At 39.6% G+C, this 21,015-nt stretch overlaps 1 protein-coding gene across 1 annotated transcript in view; it reads right to left on the bottom strand.

The window, feature by feature from the left end:
• Positions 1 to 21,015, bottom strand: part of LOC140629485 (adenylate cyclase type 1-like) — a 347,929-nt gene that overhangs the window by 39,337 nt on the left and 287,577 nt on the right. Inside the window, 1 exon segment of the mRNA XM_072818990.1 lies at positions 3,093 to 3,169. The gene's annotated coding sequence lies outside the window, so the exon portion shown is untranslated.

Here is a 21,015-nt window from a genome sequence, read left to right on the forward strand (position 1 = left end):
AGGGCGATATTCAGAGAGCAAGCACGTGCTTAGTGTTACACTTTAAATTGATGCTGACATTGTCGATTGCGAAAAGAAAGTTTTTCCTAAGTAACATAGGAAACCACCCAGCTAACCTTCTGGAGGATATCAGATAATCATGGTAGGTGGTTGTGCAAGAGCTAACTTCTCAGAAACGTGAGCACATATGAAATACAAACAAGCAGCCGTTGCGGAGATTTACTATAGTGATCAACATTTTAATTACTTTCTGTTCTCTTAGATGTACAGGACTATTGCGATGAATAGTCGCTCCATGTACAAACAAAGCAGTATTTTTAGCCTGGTATTTGCATTTGGTGGCAAAAAAACTCCCACAAGGGTACGAATAACCACGAGTCATGTGCTGATTAATCTGAGACTTCTCGAGTCACATGTTAATTAAAGGAATTAATATGATCTTTGCTGGTAACGCTACACATTTGTCACACGGCATGCAGAGAACGACTTATTGGATGGTCAGGTTTCAAACAAATCTCCAACCCTGCAAATACGGAGAGGATTTTTTCGAATCACTGCTGATGGTGACTCAATAAAAACCGAGGGCCTAAATATGAAAACAAGCTCCTACCAGAAAATCGCTAGACCAGTCTACACATGTGTGATGATTGACGAATAACTCGAGTGTGCAAAGAAGTGTTCTCCACAAAAGAGAAAGGAGGACCACGATGGAAGGTGTGCGACGCAGGCCGAGCCGCATCCTCAGCCGGCCCCGGCCCCCCGGCCCCCGGCACCCCAGCCCCCCAGCCCCGAAAGGGGCTTGCGCACACTGTGGCCCCGCTGCTCCGTATTCCTGCCAATGCCCTGCGCTCTGGACATGCAGCCTTACCTCAGCAGCCACGGACTATCTATCAAGTGGGTTAAATTGCTTCATGTTTTCAAGGCGTCTTATAAAGCATTCTCGGGAAAATGTTTCGCTCCGTCATTCCTGACCTTTTAGAAACGGTGCCCCAGTAAGTGTTAATATTGATGAAAACCACATGATCTCGGTCATTTACCGCCGACTGACACATACAGGCCCAAGGTAACACAACACAGCTAGTCTACTACCCTGAAGGGACTGTGCACTTTGAAGACTTTGGGAAATGTTCACTGTGCCTACAGAGTAGTCCCATGCTCATTCTGTCATTTCTGCAGTGAGTAGCACCATATAAGAGGTAGCGAGGGCAGCCCCGGTGGCTCAGCGGTTTAGCGCCACCTGCAGCCCAGGGCGTGACCCTGCAGACCCTGGATCGAGTCCCAGGTCGGGCTGTCTGCATGGAGCCTGCTTCTCCCTCTGCCTCTGTCTCTGCCTCTCTCCCTCTCTCTTGGTGACTATCATAAATAAATAAATAAATAAATTAATTAATTAATTAATTAATTAATTAATTAAAAAAATAAATTAAAAATTCAAAAAAAAGAAACAGGCCCTTTATGTAAAATAAGCAAACATTTAACTAATGTATTCATTAGGTCCAATAAATGGAAATGTATGACACTAAAAAAAAAAAAAAAAAAAAAAAAAAAAAAAAAAAACACCAGGTAAATCTTCAGGGTTCTAAGAATGTCATTGTTTTTCAAAAGATATCCAAATGATATAAACAGGAACACCACAAGTACAGAAGGAAAAGCTGCCGGAGGCACCGATATGAACAATTTCCCTACTACATTAAATGCCATACATCATTATGAGAAAGATTTAAATGCATCAGTAAATAAGAATCTTTAAGTTTTGGACACAGTTATTTTTTTAACATAAGCAAATAGGCAATAAGGTATTTCAAATGTGAAAAAGTACCTGTACCCACGGCCACCCTGGAGGAAGAGCACGCCAAGGGGCATGCTATCGGGATCCCCCACATGACGGAGCAGCCACCTGCCTCAGTGGAGCAACCGACTTCGGGCACTGAGCAACATCCTACATGAAATCAAGAGCCCGCCAGAGCTACTACACTGGGGCGAGCTGAAGCTTATGGGCCTGAGCAGTTCGAGCCGGGCATGGCATTTGGTGCTGAGTCCTTGGCCCGAGCCGAGATGCCAGCTGCGGAGGCCAAGCCAATTTACATGGCAGTCACATGTCTGATTCACTGTCCCAACCTGGTGGAGCCACCTGCACACTTGGCCACCCTGCAAGAAGAGCTCCCCCGGGCACCCACTATCAACGTCCCCGGCATGCCATGCCAAAGGAGTCACCTGCCTCAGTGCAGCAACCAGCTTCGGCCCCTGAGCAACATCATGAACCATGGCAGCAGCCCACCCCAGCTCCGAAGGTGGGGCCTGATGAAGCTTCTGGGCCTGAGGTGATCGAGCTGGGCAGGGCTGTCGGTGCTGAGTGCTTGGCCAGAGCGCAGATGCCAGCTGCTGAGACCAAGCCAATGCACGAGGTGGTCACGCCACTGATTCAGTCTCCCGACAAGGAGGACCCACCTGCAATCTTGGCCACCCTTGTGGTACATCATGTCCCGGCGCATGCTATCAGGGTCCGCCACATGCCGGAGCAGCCACCCAGCTCAGGGGAACAACTAGTGTCTTCCCCTGTGCAATATCCAGAACCACCTCAACAACCGACCCCAGCTCCTACCTCGGGGCCTGCTAAAGCTTCAGAGCCAGAGGTGATCGAGCTGGTCATGGAGGGAGCCGAGAAGCCAGCTGCTGAGACCAAACCAATGCACGTGGTGGTAACACCTCTGACTCACTGTTCCGACTTGCAAGAGCTACCTGTATCCAAGGCCACCCTGGAAGAAGAGCACACCCAGGGGCATGCTATCGGGTTCCCGCAAATGCCAGAGCAGCCACCTGCCTCAGTGGAGTGAACGACTCTGGCCACTGAGCTACCTCCTGAACCAAAACAAGAGCCCGCCACAGAGACTACAGTGAGGCCACCTGAAGCTTCTGGAGATGGAATACTTCCAAACTCGTTCTAAAAGGCCAGCATCACCTGAAGTCCAGAAGCAAAGACCCCACCCCACCAAAAAGGAGAGTTATAGACCGATATCCCCGATGAAGACGGATGCAAATGTTCTCAACAAGATACGAGTGAATAGCATCCAACGGTACATTGAGAAGTTACTCACTGTGACCAGGTGGCATTTATCCCCGGGACGCAAGGCTGGTTCAACACTCGACAAACACTCTGTGTGACTGATCAGATCTGCAAGAGAAAAAACAAGAACCAGATGATCCTCTCGATAGATGCAGAGAAAGCATTTGACAAATACGGCATCCACTCCTGATCCAAATGCTTCAGAGTACAGCGATAGAGGGAACGTTCCCAGCATCTCCAAAGCCATCGATGGAAAGGAAGGCCCACGACAAATAATCATCCTCAATGCAGAAACACTGGGAACCTTTCCCCGAAGATCGGGAATGAGAGACAGGGATGTCCACTCTCACCAAGTCTACTCAACATACTACTAGACGTCATGGCCTCAGCAATCAAGCAACAGAAAGAAATAAAAGGCATTCAAATCGGCAAAGAAGTAGTCAACCTCTCCCTCTTTGCCGATGACTGATACCGTACCTGGAAAACCCAAAAGACTCCACCCCAAGATTGCTAGAACTCATACAACAAATTTGGCAGCGTGGCAGGATACCCAATCAATGCCCAGAAATCACTGGCCTCTCTATACGCCAAGGATGAGACTGAAGAAAGAGAAATGAAGGAATCGGTCCCAGTGACAATTGTACCCAAAAGCATGAGATACCTAGGAATACACCTAACCAGAGAGATAAAGGATCTCTACCCGAAAAACCACGGAACACGTCTGAAAGAAATTGAGGAAGACACAAAGAGATGGAAAACCATTCCATGCTCCTGGATTGGAACAATTCATATATATTGGGAAAATGTCCACGTGACCCAGGGCAATTTACACATGGAACGCGATCCCTATCATCAGAAATACCACGGGCTCTCTTCAGAGAGCTGGAACAAATCATCAGAAGATTCGTGTGGAATCATCAGAAAAGTCCCTGAATGCCCAGGGCAGTATGAGAAAAGAAAACCACAGCTGGTGGCATCACAATGCTGGACTTCAGGTCGTGCTACAAAGCTGTGCTTATCAAGACAGTGTGGTACTGGCACAAAAACAGACACACAGATCAATGGGACAGAAGAGACAAATCCAGAAGTGGACCCTCAACTCTACAGTCAAGACCGTACATTCGACCAAGCAGGAAAGACCATCCGCTGGAAAAAAGACAGTCTCTTCACTAAAGGCTGCTGGACACGTTGGACAGCCACACGCAGAGGAGTGAAACTGGACCGTTCTCTCACACCTCCGGACACAAAGAGAAACTCAAAATGGATGGAAGATCTAAATGGGAGACAAGATTCCATCAAACTCCTAGGGGAGAACACAGGCAACAACACCCTCCTTGAACTGGGCCACAGCAACTTCTTGCAAGATACATCCATGAAGGCCAGGGAAACAGAGCCAAAATGATTCACTGGGACTTTATCAATATGAGAATCTTCTGCACAGCAAAAGAAACACTCAACAAAACTAAAAGACAAACTTCCAGAATGGAAGAAGATATGTGCAAATGACCCGTCCGATACAGGGCCAGTTATCCAAGGTCTCTAAAGAACTTATTCAACTCATCAGCAAAGAAACCAAGAGTGCCACCCTGAAATGGGCAAAAGACATGAATAGAAACGTCACACAGGAAGACAGAGACGTGGCAACAAGCACACGAGACGATGCTCTGCATCGCCAGCCAGCAGGGAAATACAGAGCAAAAGCACAATGAGATACCACCTCACACCGGTGAGAATGGGGAACAAGAACCAGACAGGACACAATAAATGTTGGAGAGGATGTGGAGAAAGGGGAATGCTTTCAAAATTCAAAAGTTTCAGAAATCGCCATACTCACCTGATAGGGACCAAGGGGGGTGGGGGGGGGCGGGAGTGCTCCTGGAGAGCCTGGGGAGCTTGGGAATGGGGGAAGGGGGGAAGGGGGGCAGGGGCAGAGGGGGGAGAGGAGGAGGGGGGAGGACGAAGAGCCAAGGGCCTTGGGGGCTCTCCTGGGGCCCAGCCACTCAGGCCCTCAAGCCACCGCCCCAAGGCCGTGCCCTGACGCTGGACGGTGCCTGCATCCAAACCCCTCTGAGCGTACGCGGATGGGCTCGGCACCCTCCCTGAGCCCCGGTGGAGGGGCCCCGCACCCTCTCTGAGCCGCCCGAAGGAGACCTGACCCGTAGGAGGCCACACAACCAGCCCCTCCGCGAACAGGTCCCACCACTCCTCCCCCGCGCAGCCCTTTGTCTCTGGGTCTCTCCCTCCCTGTCTCTGGGTCTGTCCCTCCCTGTCTCTCTGTCTCTCCCTCCCTGTCTCTCGGTCTCCCTCCCTCTCTGTCTCTCCCACGCTGTCTAGATCTCACCCTCCTGGTCTCTGTGTCTCCCTCTCTGTGTCTCGGTCTCTCCCTCCCAGTCTCTCGTCGTCTCCCTACCTGTTTCCCTGTCTTTCAGTCTCTGCCTCACCGTCTGTCTCTCCATCCCTGTCTCTCTGACTCTCCTTCCCTGTGTCTGTGTCTCTCTCTCCCCGCCGCCATCATAGGTAAAGATCACTTTTAAACATCAGGTAGTTGTGGCATCATAGAGGTCACAAATATATGCCTTTGGGAAAAAAATGGGAAGACTAAAAAAAAAACAAAAAACAAAAAACAAAAAAACAAAACAACCTCTTGATGTTATTATGCCTTAAATGCAGTAAGCTTTAAGCAACATAAAATATAGCACTTTAAAAAAGTTAACTTGGAAGTGAACGTGATAACCCCTGACAAACCATGTAGAGAACTCAAGAGTAGCTCCAGGGAAATAGTAATGTAGAAGATAACCAGTTTTATTAATTTTTCATAAAATGCATTACAGTAATTTACATAATGTGGTTTAAAAGTGCAAGGTCACTTAAATCACTAAATAGGGATGCCAGCATTAGAAAAAAAAAAGGGGGGGGAACACAGTTAATGATTCTGTTGGATTTCCTTTGTATATAATGCACTCTTCGGGACTGTGGTACAGTGTAACATTAAATGAAATGGTCAGAATTGTCACTCTTATCTTGTTCCTAAACTCCATCTAAAGACTTTGAATATTCTGGGCAGCCCAGGTGGCTCAACAGTTTAGCGCCGCCTTTGACCCAGGGTATGATCCTGGAGTCCCACGTCCCTGGAGCCTGCTTCTCCCTCTGCCTGTGTCTCTGCCTCTCTCTGTCTCTCATGAATAAATAAATAAAATCTTTAAAAAAAATAAAGACTTTCAATATTCTGTTATGATGTTTTCTAGGTCTCTTTACAGATAACCTTATCAGGTTTAGGAAATTTATTTAATTCCTAGTTTGCTAAGATAAGATCTTCTACCACACGTACATGTATATATACATAGATATATATTTTTTACAGAATGTTGCTTCTGTCTCTATTGAAATGGTCATGTAATTTTTCCTTTATTCTTTTAATATGATGAATTACAGGAATGATTTTTAAATGTTAGATGAACTCAGTATACCTAAAACAAAGCCAACTAGGTTGCAATTATATTGTCCAAAAATCAAAATACTACTGGATTTGGTTTCCTATTTTATTTCTTAGAATGTTCATTCATTTCATGGACGAGACTAGTCATTTTTTTATTCCTCATAAAACAAGTTGGAGAGAATACATTCTTTCATCATTCTCTGGACAAGGCTGCATTAATTTAAGGTGTTATTTTTACCTCCCCTATGTTGTTGATTCATCCATTGAGTCATCTGGGTCTGTAGTTTTCTTTGTGAGGAATTTACAGATCATGAATTTACATTAAAGGACTATTCTGGCTTTCTAGCTTACCTTATGCTAGTTTCAGTAAGTTGTATTTTCTAAGAATTATTCTCTTTCAAGTAAAAATTTTCAAATCAATTGACAGATATTCTTTTCATAATTTTAAATGCTGTTAGAGGATGTACTGATGCTCCTCCTTTTAGCTCCTGGCATTGGTCGGGTGGGTCAGCTCTCAGTCACTCATAAAGGGATTTGTCAATTTACCAATCTTTTGAATGATTTGATTTTTGACATTATCTGCTTCATTAATGTCTGCATATGCTCATGGTGTCCTTTTCCCCACTTGAGGTTTATTCACTGATTTTTCTAATTTGAGATAAAGGTTTGATACATTGACTTTTTTTATTCTTGCTGTCTAATATATTCATTTCATGATCTATAGATCTTCCTTTACAATATATTTAGGATATTATTTCTAATATTCAGATAAAAGTATCTTCTAATATCCACTGGGATTTCTTCTTCAATGCTTTATTTACATTTATTTCTAACTGCTTATTTTGAAATAACTTTGAAGTTAAATCTGCCATGGTACAGAGAGGTATATCTTTACACAGCTTAGTTTTTTAAATAGACTCATCATAGCTCTTTAACACTGTAATAATAATCAGTATGCATTTTCTAAACAGAGGGCATTGTTATGCAACCATATTGTAACGATTAAGAAAATGGACACGGAGATCATTCTCTCACCTTCTCTACACACCATATACCAGTTATACCATTTGTTTCAGTCATGTCCTCTAAATCATTTTCCCCTTCTAGTCCAGGCTGCAGTATAGGATCATGCTTTGCTGCATATAGCTTTCATATGAATTTCAGGTCTTCATTTTCAAGTGTATGGAGAATTTTCTCCACCTATTATCTTCTAGATTTAACTGCATTGAGTTTACACCAAGACTTAATAGCATTTTAACCCTCTGAAATTTAAGACTGCCCTAACATAAGGTCAATTAATTTTTTTTCATGTTTGAAAAGAATGCACATTATTATTGGGTGCAGTGTTCCTTAATGTCCACATAGTCTTTAGGTTATTTGAATCTTGGCGGGATATCCTGATTTTTAAATCTGCTTGTTTTGTCAATTATTGAAAATGTCAACATTTCCCACTCTATGGATTGGTCCATTCTAAGTTCTGTTACTTTTTGTTATATATTTTAAGGCTATGGGCATACATATTTAGAACTGCTCTATCTTTTAAATGAAGAGACCCCTCTATTGGATAAAGTGTCCCTCTTTATCTCAAGGCACTTTGATATAACAGCTTGCCTCTGATTAGTGTTATGTGGTGTATCTTTTTCCATTGTTCTTTCTACATACTTAGGTTTTAGGTGCTCCTCTTATAAAAAGCAAATGGCAGATTTTCTATTCTCTTTCTTATCGAAGCCAAAAATCTTTTAATTTGGAACATTTTACCCATTTCCAGTTATAATTACAAATATATTTACAGATTTACCAACTTAGCAAGTCCTTATTAAATCCCATCTGTTCTTTGTTTTTCTTTTTTGGCCTGTTTTTAGACTGCCTAATGATTCCACTTCCCCTCCCTGTTAACTCTGATAATCCTAGACACTTCTACTATTCTTTTAGTAATTACTCTAGGCATTATAAAATACAGATCTACACTTACTATCTAATACTAATTTGTACTTTTTTTATCATCTTCTACAACTATCCATGAGTCTTACAACACAAACTCCATATTCTCCCAAAACATCTATTGTGTAATATACAAAAAACACTGTAAGACATTTTTGTTTCCTAAGTCAACATTTATTTAGATTTACTCATACTTACCATTTTAATTGCTCTTCATTCCACCATTCATTAACTACCATTTCTCTTTTGCCTAGGTATACTTTAGTGAGGGTTACTGGGAATATATTATCCCAGTTTATTTTATCGAAATGTCTTTCATTAATCTTCATTTTAAAAAAATGTTCAGAGTATAGAATTTTACTTTTATAATTATTTTCTTTCTGTATTTTAAAAATATTTCTTTTTTTATCCTGCTGGAGTTTTATGGCTTCCTAAATATGGGCTAGACATCTTTCTTCAATATTACCACATTCTAAGCCATTATGTTCTGTCTTTATTTTTATTTATTTATTTATTTATTTATTTATTTATTTATTTATTTATTTATTTATTTATTTATGATAGTTACAGAGAGAGAGAGAGAGGCAGAGACACAGGCAGAGGGAGAAGCAGTCTCCACGCACCGGGAGCCCGATGTGGGATTCGATCCCGGGTCTCCAGGATCGCGCCCTGGGCCAAAGGCAGGCGCCAAACCGCTGCGCCACCCAGGGGTCCCTGTTCTGTCTTTAAATGTTGCTTCCTTCCCATTCCCTCTCTTCTCCTTCTTGGCCCCAGTTACACCCTGTATTACTTCCACTTTCTATCTTTTTGTTTACCGTGCTTCATTCTGGGTATTTTCTTACTTTCCTTCTAGTTCATTAATTCTCTTTTCCAGCTACGTCAAATCTGTTACAGCCACTAATGAGTTAATTTCAGTTATGGCAATTTTCAGTTCTGGACTTTCCATCTCATTCTTTTTTATAGTTTTCATTTCTCCACCCAAATTTTCCATTTTGTCTCTTCAATATAAAAAGAGGTAGCCCTAAGGGTCTTTTTATATTATTTATTGTATCTGCCAGGTTTTGTTCATGTTGTCGAATCTCCTAGAATACTTGATTACTTCTAATTATGTGTTGGACCATTTTGCAAAGTTCATTACTGAATAAATCTGAGACAGAGGATGATGTTTTTTCTCTTCAGGAAGGATTTATATTTAATTCTACCAGGTACATCTTGGGGTACCAGTATGATTTCAATTTACTTCATCTTTGGGTCCTGAAGAATTTGATGTTGAGGCTTCAGTCCCAGTCATGAACTATTTAGTACCAAATTCATCTTTACTTAAACAGTGTAGACTTTCAGAATTCCAAATCAAGGCAAGGAAGAGGAACCTTCAATCCCTGTAATCCCTATCTTCTCATTCTCAGCCCTGTGGCCTATCAGAAGTCCTGGTAAATGCATCAAAGAGGGAAAAAAGCTATTATTTTCTCTCCCCACTCCAATCTGGCCTCGTAATTCTTTACTACTAAGCTCTAGATTTTTTATCAATGACTTCTGTATTTTGTCCAGGTATTCTTGTTATCCTCACTGGTATGGTTTGGTACAAATTGTCTAGTCTGCCATTACTGGGACCTTAGATCATTTCTTCCCTTTTTCTTTCCTTTTTTAGTCTTTATTTAAATTCCAGTTAGTTAATATATGGTGTATCAGTTTTAGTTGTATAATTTAGTGATTCAATTTTTTTTTAATTTATTTATGATAGTTACAGAGAGAGAGGCAGAGACACAGGCAGAGGGAGAAGCAGGCTCCATGCACCGGGAGCCCGACGTGGGATTCGATCCCGGGTCTCCAGGATCGCGCCCCGGGCCAAAGGCAGGCGCCAAACCGCTGCGCCACCCAGGGATCCCTAATTTAGTGATTCAACACTTATATACAACACCCAGTGCTCATCACACCAAATGCAAACCTATCATCTATTTAACCCATCCCCTCACCCACCTCTCTGGTAACCAATCATCAGCTTCTGAGCCTAGACCATTTTAATCTATTTTGTTTATATTAATCAGAATCTTACTATTTAAATAAATCAGTGGCTGCTGACTCAAATGCCTGTGGGAGGTCAGATTTAAAAATAAGCTTCTGCAGGAATTATGATGAATTGGGAAACCCGTGCCTCATTCTACAGAACACTGAAGTGAATTCCACTCAATGCTGACAGGAATATGGGGCTAACAAGTTCCATTTTCTCAAAAACCCAAAGACCCAAATTTTTTTTCTGAAGGTAAAATCTCCTCACTTTACAACACTGGCAACAAATTCCATTTATTTTCAAATAGTGTGCAGGCCAGTGGTTCTCAATTCAGGGTGATTTTGTTCTGCAGGGCATTTGGCAACATCTGGAGACATTTTCGGTTGTCACAACTGGGATGATGTCACTGGAATCCAGTGAATATAGGTCAAAAATGAACCTAAGCACCATACAATGAACCTGAAGCAACCCCCAGCCAACAAGTATCAACAGTGCCCAAGTTGAAACATCCTGGAACAAGCCAACATACTGCTGGCCAAAAAAACTTTATTTGTTGACTGCCATTTGGCTGGGGTTCCAGCAGTCCTCTATTCCTCATATAGCTTATTATACATGTGGGTCTATAATTAAAGATGTCAGTACCTATGCTCTTTATGCTCTAATAACTGGCAGTCCCGGCATGCCAGTTTGTCACATGTTTCACAGTAAAGCTTTAGCTGTTCCTTCTTATGAAAAGGACAAAACACTGGTTGCTGGCTGGTCACACCCACTGCCTCTGTAGAAAATAATGGCAGGCCAAAAGAAGAAAATTAATGTAAGTGAATACTACATAATTATTAAATTGTTTTAAATTTGAATCCATTGAGATATAAAAGAGCTATAAACAGTTCCACCAACACCATCACTACTACTGGGCTTTATATATATTAAAATAGCATTGTACGCTGACAGATGGTAGCTACACCTGTGGTAAGCAGAGCATAATGTATAAACTTGTCAAATCACTATGTTGCACATCTAAAACTTATGTAACATTGTGTGTCAACTATACTTTCAATTAAAAAAAGAAAAAATATATTAAGTATTCTCAGCATTTTAGAAGGAAAACATAAATAAGTTTTTCTCTCCAGAAATTCAAATTAACCCAGGAGAAAAAGAAAAGTATGTAGTTAAAAACATGCTTTCTGTAATTAATAAGTCTTTTTTTTTTTTTTTGAGTGTGTAATTAAGAAGTCTTAAGAAAATAGCCCAGGTTAAGTGAGTGTGAACCAACTAGATGTTTTCTACTTCAAATATGGGAGAAGACGGTTTTAAGTGGAATTCAGAAATATCTAATAAAAATGTATAAAGAATGTGTTGAAAAACTTATTTTCCCACTTTTGTAAAAATCCTTCCAGAGTATACCCATGAACACAGAAATAATCATAAAGTTTTCACTACATACTATTGTCCTCCATGTAACTTTAATTTTCTTTCTTTCTTAAGAAAGAAAGCAGGGTTGGGGGGTAGAAGGAGGGAGAAACACAATCTCAAGCAGACTCCATGACCAGCATGGAGCCCAACAGGGGGCTGGATCTCACAACCTGAAGACCACAATCCAAGCCAAAATTGAGAGTCCACACTTAATTGACTAAGCCACCCACGTGCCCCAGCCATGTAACTTTTTAATGAGCAATGCTTATGTCATAATGTTAAATTTAAAAAAGAATACAAGTACATGTAATGATTAAATATAAATACCAGTTATCTCACTAATAATTATAGGTGAAATCCAAACATTTCAGAAATAATTCCACTTTCAGCAATAACCACCACTATTAGTAGCTTGGTATATGTTCTTCTGGCTGTTTTCTATTTATATTTAGCTATATACATTAGTAGGCACTTTGTTTTGTAAAATTAAAAAATGACACAAACTATCTTATAAGATTTCTTAACTCTTAGATACCTTTCTTATTTTGAGAGACAGCATGCGTTCACACACACATTTGAGCAGAGGAAGGTCTGAGGGAAAGAGAGAACCTCAAGCAGACACCACCGCACTGAGTGTGAGGCCAATATGGGGCTCGACTCACGACCCTGAAATCATGACCTGAACCCAAAATCAAGAGTCAGATGCTTCACTAACTGAGACACCCTAGTGCCCCTCTTAGATACCTTTCTGTGATAGTAAATATGTCGACTTATTTATTAACTGCATAGTATTTCATCAAATGAATATAAGCTCTGCACTGTTTCTCATTTTTTAATATTGTATGATAATGCTGAAATAAACATATAAAAGTATAAGTCATTGAATGTTTCCACAAATCAATTCCAAGTAGCACAACTGTTAGGTCAAAGGGTGACTTCTACAAACATACATGATCCTCAAAAAAAAACTTGTACCAATTTGTATTCTTAACGGTGTAGAGTGGCTATTGCCTACATTATTAACAGTGTTTTGTCAGTACTTTTAATCTTTGCCAATCTTACAGGAAAAAAAAAGATTTCACTATCTTTAGACATATTTCTTTAATAACTGAAACTGGACAACTTTTCACACTAATCAACCATTTGTATTTCTTCTAAGAATTGTCTGTTCACAACCTCTGCTATTTTTTCCAAGTGTCTTTCTTACCAATTTGCAGACACATTTGATACATTGCTTGCCAAAGATTTTAGAAATATTTTCTCCAGTCTGACTTGATTTATGTCATTTTCCCAAAAAGATCCTTAAAACATTTTACAGAAAAACGAATCTGATTTTATTTTATATGACTTTAGTTCTAAAGAACTGCTTCTAGAAAGGCTTTTTCCTAATTATAAAAAGGTTTATTTTTTTTTCTTAGAGTGAACTTACATGGTTTCTCCTTTTAATATAAATTTTGTATTTATCTAAAATTTATTTTCACATAGAGTTTACCCTTGAACAACACAGGTTTTAAGTGCCTGGGTCCATACACATGGATTTTTCTTGATAAAAACAGTATGGTTACTATAAATGTATTTCCTCTTCCTTTTAGTTTTCTCAACATTTTCTTTTCTCTAGCTTACTTTGTAAGAACACAATATAAATACACACACATACACTTCTTGCAAAATGTGTTCTAGGGTACCTGAATGGCTCAGTTCATTAAGCATCTGACTTCAAATCAGATCATGATCTCAGGGTCCTGGGATCTAGCCAGCATCAGCTCCCTGCTCAGTGAGAAGTCTGCTTGTCCCTCTGCCCCACCTCCCACTTGTGTGCACATGCCTGTGCACTTGCACTCACACTTACTATCCCTCCCAAATAAAGTTTTAAAAAACAGTGTATTAATTGACTTTTACCAGTAAAGTGGCACTGGTACTAGAAGCAGTTAACTGTAAAGTTCTGAAGAATCAAAGGTTCACAAAGTGGATTTTTGACTGTGGAGGGTTCAGCATCCCTAAGCCTCATGTTATTCAAAGGTCACCTGTACTATCAATATTTACAAAAACCTTATGTTGTATGCCAGCACGTAGAAAGAATTCACGGACTCACATTTTCTGATCATAATAAAACTATACAGTTGAAACAGGAAACAAACAAAAACTCCAAGCAATGAGAACACTTTTGTTTTCCTTTTAATGAATTCTTGGATTCAGAATAACCAGACTGTTAAGGAATTTGCTTTTTGCATTTAATATGCATTATGGCCTCCTTTCCATATCATTATTTATAATGCACCAAAGTAATAAATAACACAAAAATTCATAAGTCTAGGATTCAGAACCATAAATGCAGAATACTTAGATTTCTTTTTTAAACTAAGTAGGTTCTACACCCAATGTGGGGCTTGAACTCACAACCTGGAAATCAAGAGTTGCATGCTCTACCACCCGAACCAGCCAAATGCCCCCATAAATGCAGAGTATTTAAAATATAGTAGAAATCAAAGTGGCAAATTATATCAAGCTTTAAACATTTATAATTCTACAAAAAATAAATATCAAGTATTTATGTCAAGGAAGTTAGTATTAGAACTTTAAAATAAAACTAAGGTAAGCTGGGAGAAATTAAAGAAAAATAATGAGCTAAAGATATACATAAAATATAATTAGATAAATTTCAGAGCAAATGTTTCTGTGGATAAAAACAAAAAGATAACGTACATCTAGTCAGATCCAAAAATAGGCAAAAATGCATTAAACTCATATGAGTTGGAAAGAAGGAAAATAACTGGAGAAAATTAGCAATATAGTAAAAGACTATTAAAAGCACAACACATCAAGACCAAATGCAATTAATTCTAGCAATGCAAAAATGGCTCACTATTATAATGTGAATATCCTAACAGCTCCCCTGTACCCTTCTCCTTAATGTGCATGTCATGTAGACATCACAATAAATAGAGTGACCATACATCTTTAGTTGGCTTAGGTCATTCTAGTTTGTGCCTACTATCCAACAATAACTATAGAGCTTCTGATTTAGGTAATTAGAATATCCTATCACCCATTTATAGACTTCCTTTACTTATTGAAGAATTTGGATCCTGACTCAGTCATCCTTCTAGTCCTCAATGTCATCATCACTCTGGATGATTTAGAAGTCCACATCGATTACCACAAAAAAACAAGGCTCTCAGACTTTCTCATCTCCGGAGACCTAAAACTCCTTTAGAGCTCCTTACATCATGGTCTCACCTTAGACTTTTGACGGCCCATAAGTGCTCCATTTCTATAATCATAAGTTCAAACATCTACTCTAATAACTTCAACTTTCTAACCTTCCAACTACTCTCCCTGGGGCTCAATGATTTCTAGGTTCTTAACAATTTCTTTCATTATCAACTTACACCATCAATTTCATTTCCTTTATACTGTGGAGGCCGAGAAAAATCAAGGCCATCCTACCTAAACTTGAGCATTAGCACAAGTACAGCCATCTTAGGCCCCTGTGAATAAGAGCTGAACTTTACAGGAAAAACTGCAGAATGTCCTCAATGTCCTCGGCAGGGAATCCCATATCAGAAAGACAACAGAGCTCAGAATTGCCCTTGGCAGAGAATCCCATATCAGAAAGACAACAGAGCCCACCCTGTGGTAGAAAGTCCTATATTAGAATGAGAACGGAGCTCAATGCCCTTGAAAGCCCCATATCAGAATGTAAACAGAACTTGAGAAATTCCTCCACACCTTCTGAAAATCTCCTAGACCAGCCTATAAAACACCCAGCTGTAACCCACTTCGGGGTCCAAGTCCCTGCTCCCCTGTGTCGGGTATACTTGGACCCAAGTTCGAGCTTGCTAATAAACCCTCGTGCGCTTGCATTGGTGTCGGCTCCTTGATGGTTTCTCGGATTCACAATCTTGGGCACAACAATACAGTTTAAAAAAAAAAATCGGGATCCCTGAGTGGCGCAGCAGTTTAGCGCCTGCCTTTGGCCCAGGGCGCGATCCTGGAGACCCGGGATCGAATCCCACGTCGGGCTCCCGGTGCATGGAGCCTGCTTCTCCCTCTGCCTTTGTCTCTGCCTCTCTCTCTCTCTCTGTGTGACTATCATAAATAAATAAAAATTAAAAAAAAAAAATTAAAAAAAAAATCCTTCATTTAGTAAATGCCATTATTTTTACCTCCCACTCTATTGAACTTCTCCAACACCTATCTAGATAAACCCCAATCCTAGATAAGTTTGATTCTTCTCTATACCTACAAGTACACTGCTGAGGCCTGATGGAGGAAGTTTTATTTTATTTTATTTTATTTTATTTTATTTTATTTTTAAGATTTTTGTTTATTTACTCATGAGAGGTGGAGGTGGTGGGCAGAGGGAGAAGCAGGCTCTCATCAAGAAGAGAGCTCGATGTAGGATGCGATCTAGGACCCCAGAATCATGACCTGAGCTGAAGGCAAACGCTTAACTGACTGAGCCACCCAGGCACCACTCGAGGGAGGAAGTTTTAAGGCCTGTATATGCAATGTAACATTGATGCTACCAAACTGTTTCTGAAGCTGAAGCTCTCTTTTAACTGGAGTCATTTCAAGTATTCCCCACATTCCTTACCTTTTAATCCTGTTTCCTCTGCTCTGTTTTTCAATAGATGGCTGAATTCACAAAAAAAGAGACAAGTCTTTCTAGCACTAATCTATTTAATTTATCCGAATCTATACTTGGCCTCTTCTCTTTTTGTCTTTTCCTCATCAGTGTCCTCAGAAATTATAATCCCACTTCCCTTGTCACCAGACTCCTAGCCTCATCTCTTATTCCTCCTCCCCCTGAATCTTACTCTCCAGCTATAGTCAACTGTCTCTCTCTCTAGATATTTGTGCATGTACTTCACTTTTCCCCACTCCTCTCCTTCCTGTGATAAAACTCTATTTCTCCTTCAAGCCCCAGATTTCGCTTCCAACCTAAATCCCCAAATCTTGAGTTTGGGGCTTCTTTCATGTGCTTCTACAGAACTTATGAGGCCAATTTGTTTGTAGCTTTCATCATACTAATAACTCCTGTGGGGCAAAATTATCTGTTTTATTCACTTTCCATCTCTAATGCACAGCAAAGTTCCTTCGAATACAGAATAGATCTATGAATACTGGTTGACTTGAATTAAAGGCAATAAAGCAAAAATTAAAACCAAAAAATAATTTTTTAAACAAAACTATATTAATGAGCCATAAAAACAAATGAAGTGTGATAAACACTACAACATAGATAAAAGCTGAAAATATTGTGATATAAGTCAGACAACAAAGGACAAATGCTATTTGATTCTACTTGCAGAAATAAGCAAATTCGAACAGACAGATTAGAAGTCCACGGGGTAGAGGAAAGTGGGGAATAAGCATTAATATATAGTGGGTATTGTTTCTTCCTGAAATGATGAAAAAACTTTAGAAACAGGCAGTGGTGACAGCTTCATAACATTGTGAATGCCATTAGTGCACTGTACACTGATAAAATGAATGTGTATATTAATGAATTATACACTTAAAAATGGTTTAAATGGCAAGTTTTAAGTTACATATATTTTACTATAATAAAACAAATTATTAGTAAACTTTACATTTTAAGTCATACAATAAAAACTGAGAAACTGTAAGTCACATAAAAGGCAGAGCTTCTTTAGTTATCTACATATCAAATATCACAAAACAGGATTTCCATAATGGTATCAGGCTTATAAATTTTTATTAAGCCCACCTCTTGTCATACCTTAGAAACAAGAGAAGTAATAAGAGAAGCTAAAAAAGTTTAAAAAGCAACTCTTTTTTTCTTCCATTTCCTATACATTTACACCAAATTATAGCATTTAAACGAAAAGGGGGATTGGGAGTATGAATCAATATAAGGCAGAAAAATTTTATATCTACTCATATTCAACAACATTTGGAGGTCTTCAAATTTCAATTACAATACAGACCTCCTTATATTAAAAAACAAGAATGCATTTAACACTTACAATGGTATCAAAACAAAGCCAGGAAAGGAAGATAGAAAAGAGGGGGAAGGTTAGAGACCAAAAGAGATTAAAGCCAGTTTATTACCTGGAGATACTTCCTCCTTCTGTCTTACAGTGTGGTCTTTTGTGAACTTCACTCTTTGATGGGCTCTGATGCATGTCTTGCAGAGCCACTCAACACATTCTACACAAAACCCATTAGCTTCTGCATTGTCCTCACAGCTTGTGCATACCTAATAAAAGAAACATGTCACATCAATTTTTAAGAATAACAAAAAGGTGGTCAAAAAACTAGTCATATATTGGGACGCCTGGGTGGCTCAATGGTTGAGTGTCTGCCTTTGGCTCAGCTCATGATCCTGGAGTCCCAGGATCAAGTCCTGCATGAGGCTCCCTGCATGGAACTTGTTTCTCCCTCTGCCTCCCTTTCTGTGACTCTCAAGAATAAAGAAAATCTTAAAAAAAACACAAAACAAAACAAAACCTACTAGTCATATAAAAATGATATACCACTCATACTGGACTCTATCAGCTATCCTGACAGTGTTTGTAAATTTAAACTGACATGTTTTAAAACATAAACATATGAAATGGAAATATGGCATTGTTCTTCATTCAATATATCAAATATTCCAGGCACTATGTTAAGGTACAATGATGGAAAAGCAAACATGGGTCCTGCCCTTATGATACCGAGTCTTGTGGATAGGAGTGTGGGTTGATATTCCAGTTGCCCACTTAGTAGTTAAGTAGTCTTGGGCAGGTTACTTAGAATGCTTATCTTTATTTTTTTTTTAATTTTTTATTTACTTATGATAGTCACACACACACACACACACAGAGAGGCAGAGACATAGGCAGAGGGAGAAGCAGGCTCCATGCACCGGGAGCCCGACGTGGGATTCGATCCCGGGTCTCCAGGATCGCGCCCTGGGCCAAAGGCAGGCGCCAAACCGCTGCACCACCCAGGGATCCCACATAAAATATTTTAAATGGAAGAATAAAGGAGATTAAATGGCTGCCTATAGGATAGAGAAGAAATAAGGTATATGGGTAGATGAAATAGCAATAGAAGCTTGAGTTCTCTCAATACACTGTTTTATAGATTTTACTTTAGAACTATAGAAATGTTTTATATATAGTCCTACAAATTTAAATTTAAAAAATTAAATCTCTAAACCAAAAGCAAATGAAACAAATGAATCTGCCTATCAAGTGGTGGCTTAAATATTCAGAGAATTATTTATTTCAAGTAACTTTAGAATATTACACTGAATGTTAACTAATACATTTTTTTTTAAATTGAAAAAAATACGGATTTGACTATTTCTTATGCATACATGTAAGTAATTGCTGGCTTCCTTGCTTTCTATTTTGACAGAAACAGCTCCATAACTTCTACTTTCAGTACCAACTCTATTTTCCATAGTCTTACTCCACAAACCATATTCATGCTGAGCTGGTTCCCATATTAGATTCTTTTCTTTTATTTATTTATTTTTTTAGATTTTATTTATTTATGCATGAAGACAGAGAGAGAGAGGCAGAGACACAGGCAGGAGAAGCAGGCTCCATGCAGGGAGCTAAACCGCTGAGCCACCAGGGCTGCTCCCATATTAGATTCTGACAATAGACGGTCTGGAGGAGTACTGCAGTGTCAGAGGAAGAAGGCACTTCATCATCTTATTTGTCTATTTGCTTGCATTTTCTGTGTATATCATGCCAATCCATGAACTTCACCCCGGTGATGGCAAGTGTATTCCCACAGTAGCGCTTAGCCCTGGTTTGCAGTGTTGTTAATCCTCACAGAACCAGCTTTGGAGATACTACCACCACAGGCCTACTCCTGCTCTGCTAAGATCTGTGGTCCCAGGGCCAAAAGCTCAGACACCAACATGAGCTGAGCCAAGCAGCCTCTTCAGATGTTTCAACTGATGTTCTACAAGACCCTTCTTCTAACTTTGACTCTCTTTGTTCTCTGAGCTGCTTCTTTATAGTTGCTAGCTCTATGATACTTTTAAGTATTTTTTATTCTTTCAGTAAACAAGTTTTATCTAGTAAACAATTCTTATTTTTAAGAATTAAGATAGTTCCTGATTGTACCAAAACTAATATATCCTATAACATATATTTCGAGAAAACAAATAATGATGTCAATGTAATTAAGAACCAAGATTTCCAATGTCAGATTAAGTGAGATAAAATCAAAAAAGACCTACAAATCTAAACTGGACTTATAAATATCAATATGGTGTAGTGGTATATTTGCTTTTTCTTTCCTAGATAGGCTGCTTATCTATTTTCAGCAATTAGACACCCATTACCTCACATGGAAGCACATTTTATTTATGGAGAGTACACTATTGAGCCAAATGAAATCTATTTCTCTTCTTAAGGTCTTCTAGCTACAAGAATCTTAGAAATAGATGTTATATCCTCTTCTCAGTAACTTCTCATGAGCCTCAATCAGGCTATCAGTTTGCTTAGGAGTGGAATACATTCACCTTTGATAATCACACTTTATTCCCTCTGCCGAATTTGAGTTTTCAGCACATCTATGACTCTACTGATAACTGGGCAGTCTTCTCAGTACTATTCACATGACAGGGCAGGGAAGGGGAACGGTGGTGAGCCTTCTGTGATCCTCAGCAGGGTCAAGGTAGAACCTCAAAGACTGGCTGAACTGGAGAGGATAATGGTCATCCTATGGGAAAGCCCCGAAGGCACGGCTACAACCCTTATTTCTCACATACTCTATAGGACACCAGGTCAAACTATTAGTTCTGTGGAAAAAATAACAGCAACAGAAACATGACTTTGGACATTTGGGATCACATAAAACGAATAACTGTACACTGAATTTTTACACTATCATCTGGTGGTTTTGGCACTAGGGGGGACATGGTTTTAATTTTTTTGGTACAGCCACTTGCTGTCAGAGCTTCTCGGGTCATTTCTCACATTTTTGCTACAGAAATCTGTTCACTTGGTTAATACATTAATACACTAAGACTAAACTTGCTTACTTTTCTGTTAAACATTTGCACCATCACTTTTCTAAAATCCTAGCCTTCTTAAAAACACTAGTTTCCTTACTAAGCTTAACAGTTTTCTATCATCTAATACTTACTTTGTATTCTGTTTATCCCCTTCCCTGACACTT

The sequence above is a fragment of the Canis lupus genome (assembly GCF_048164855.1).
Source record: "Canis lupus baileyi chromosome 15 unlocalized genomic scaffold, mCanLup2.hap1 SUPER_15_unloc_1, whole genome shotgun sequence".
NCBI classification, from domain to species: domain Eukaryota; kingdom Metazoa; phylum Chordata; class Mammalia; order Carnivora; family Canidae; genus Canis; species Canis lupus.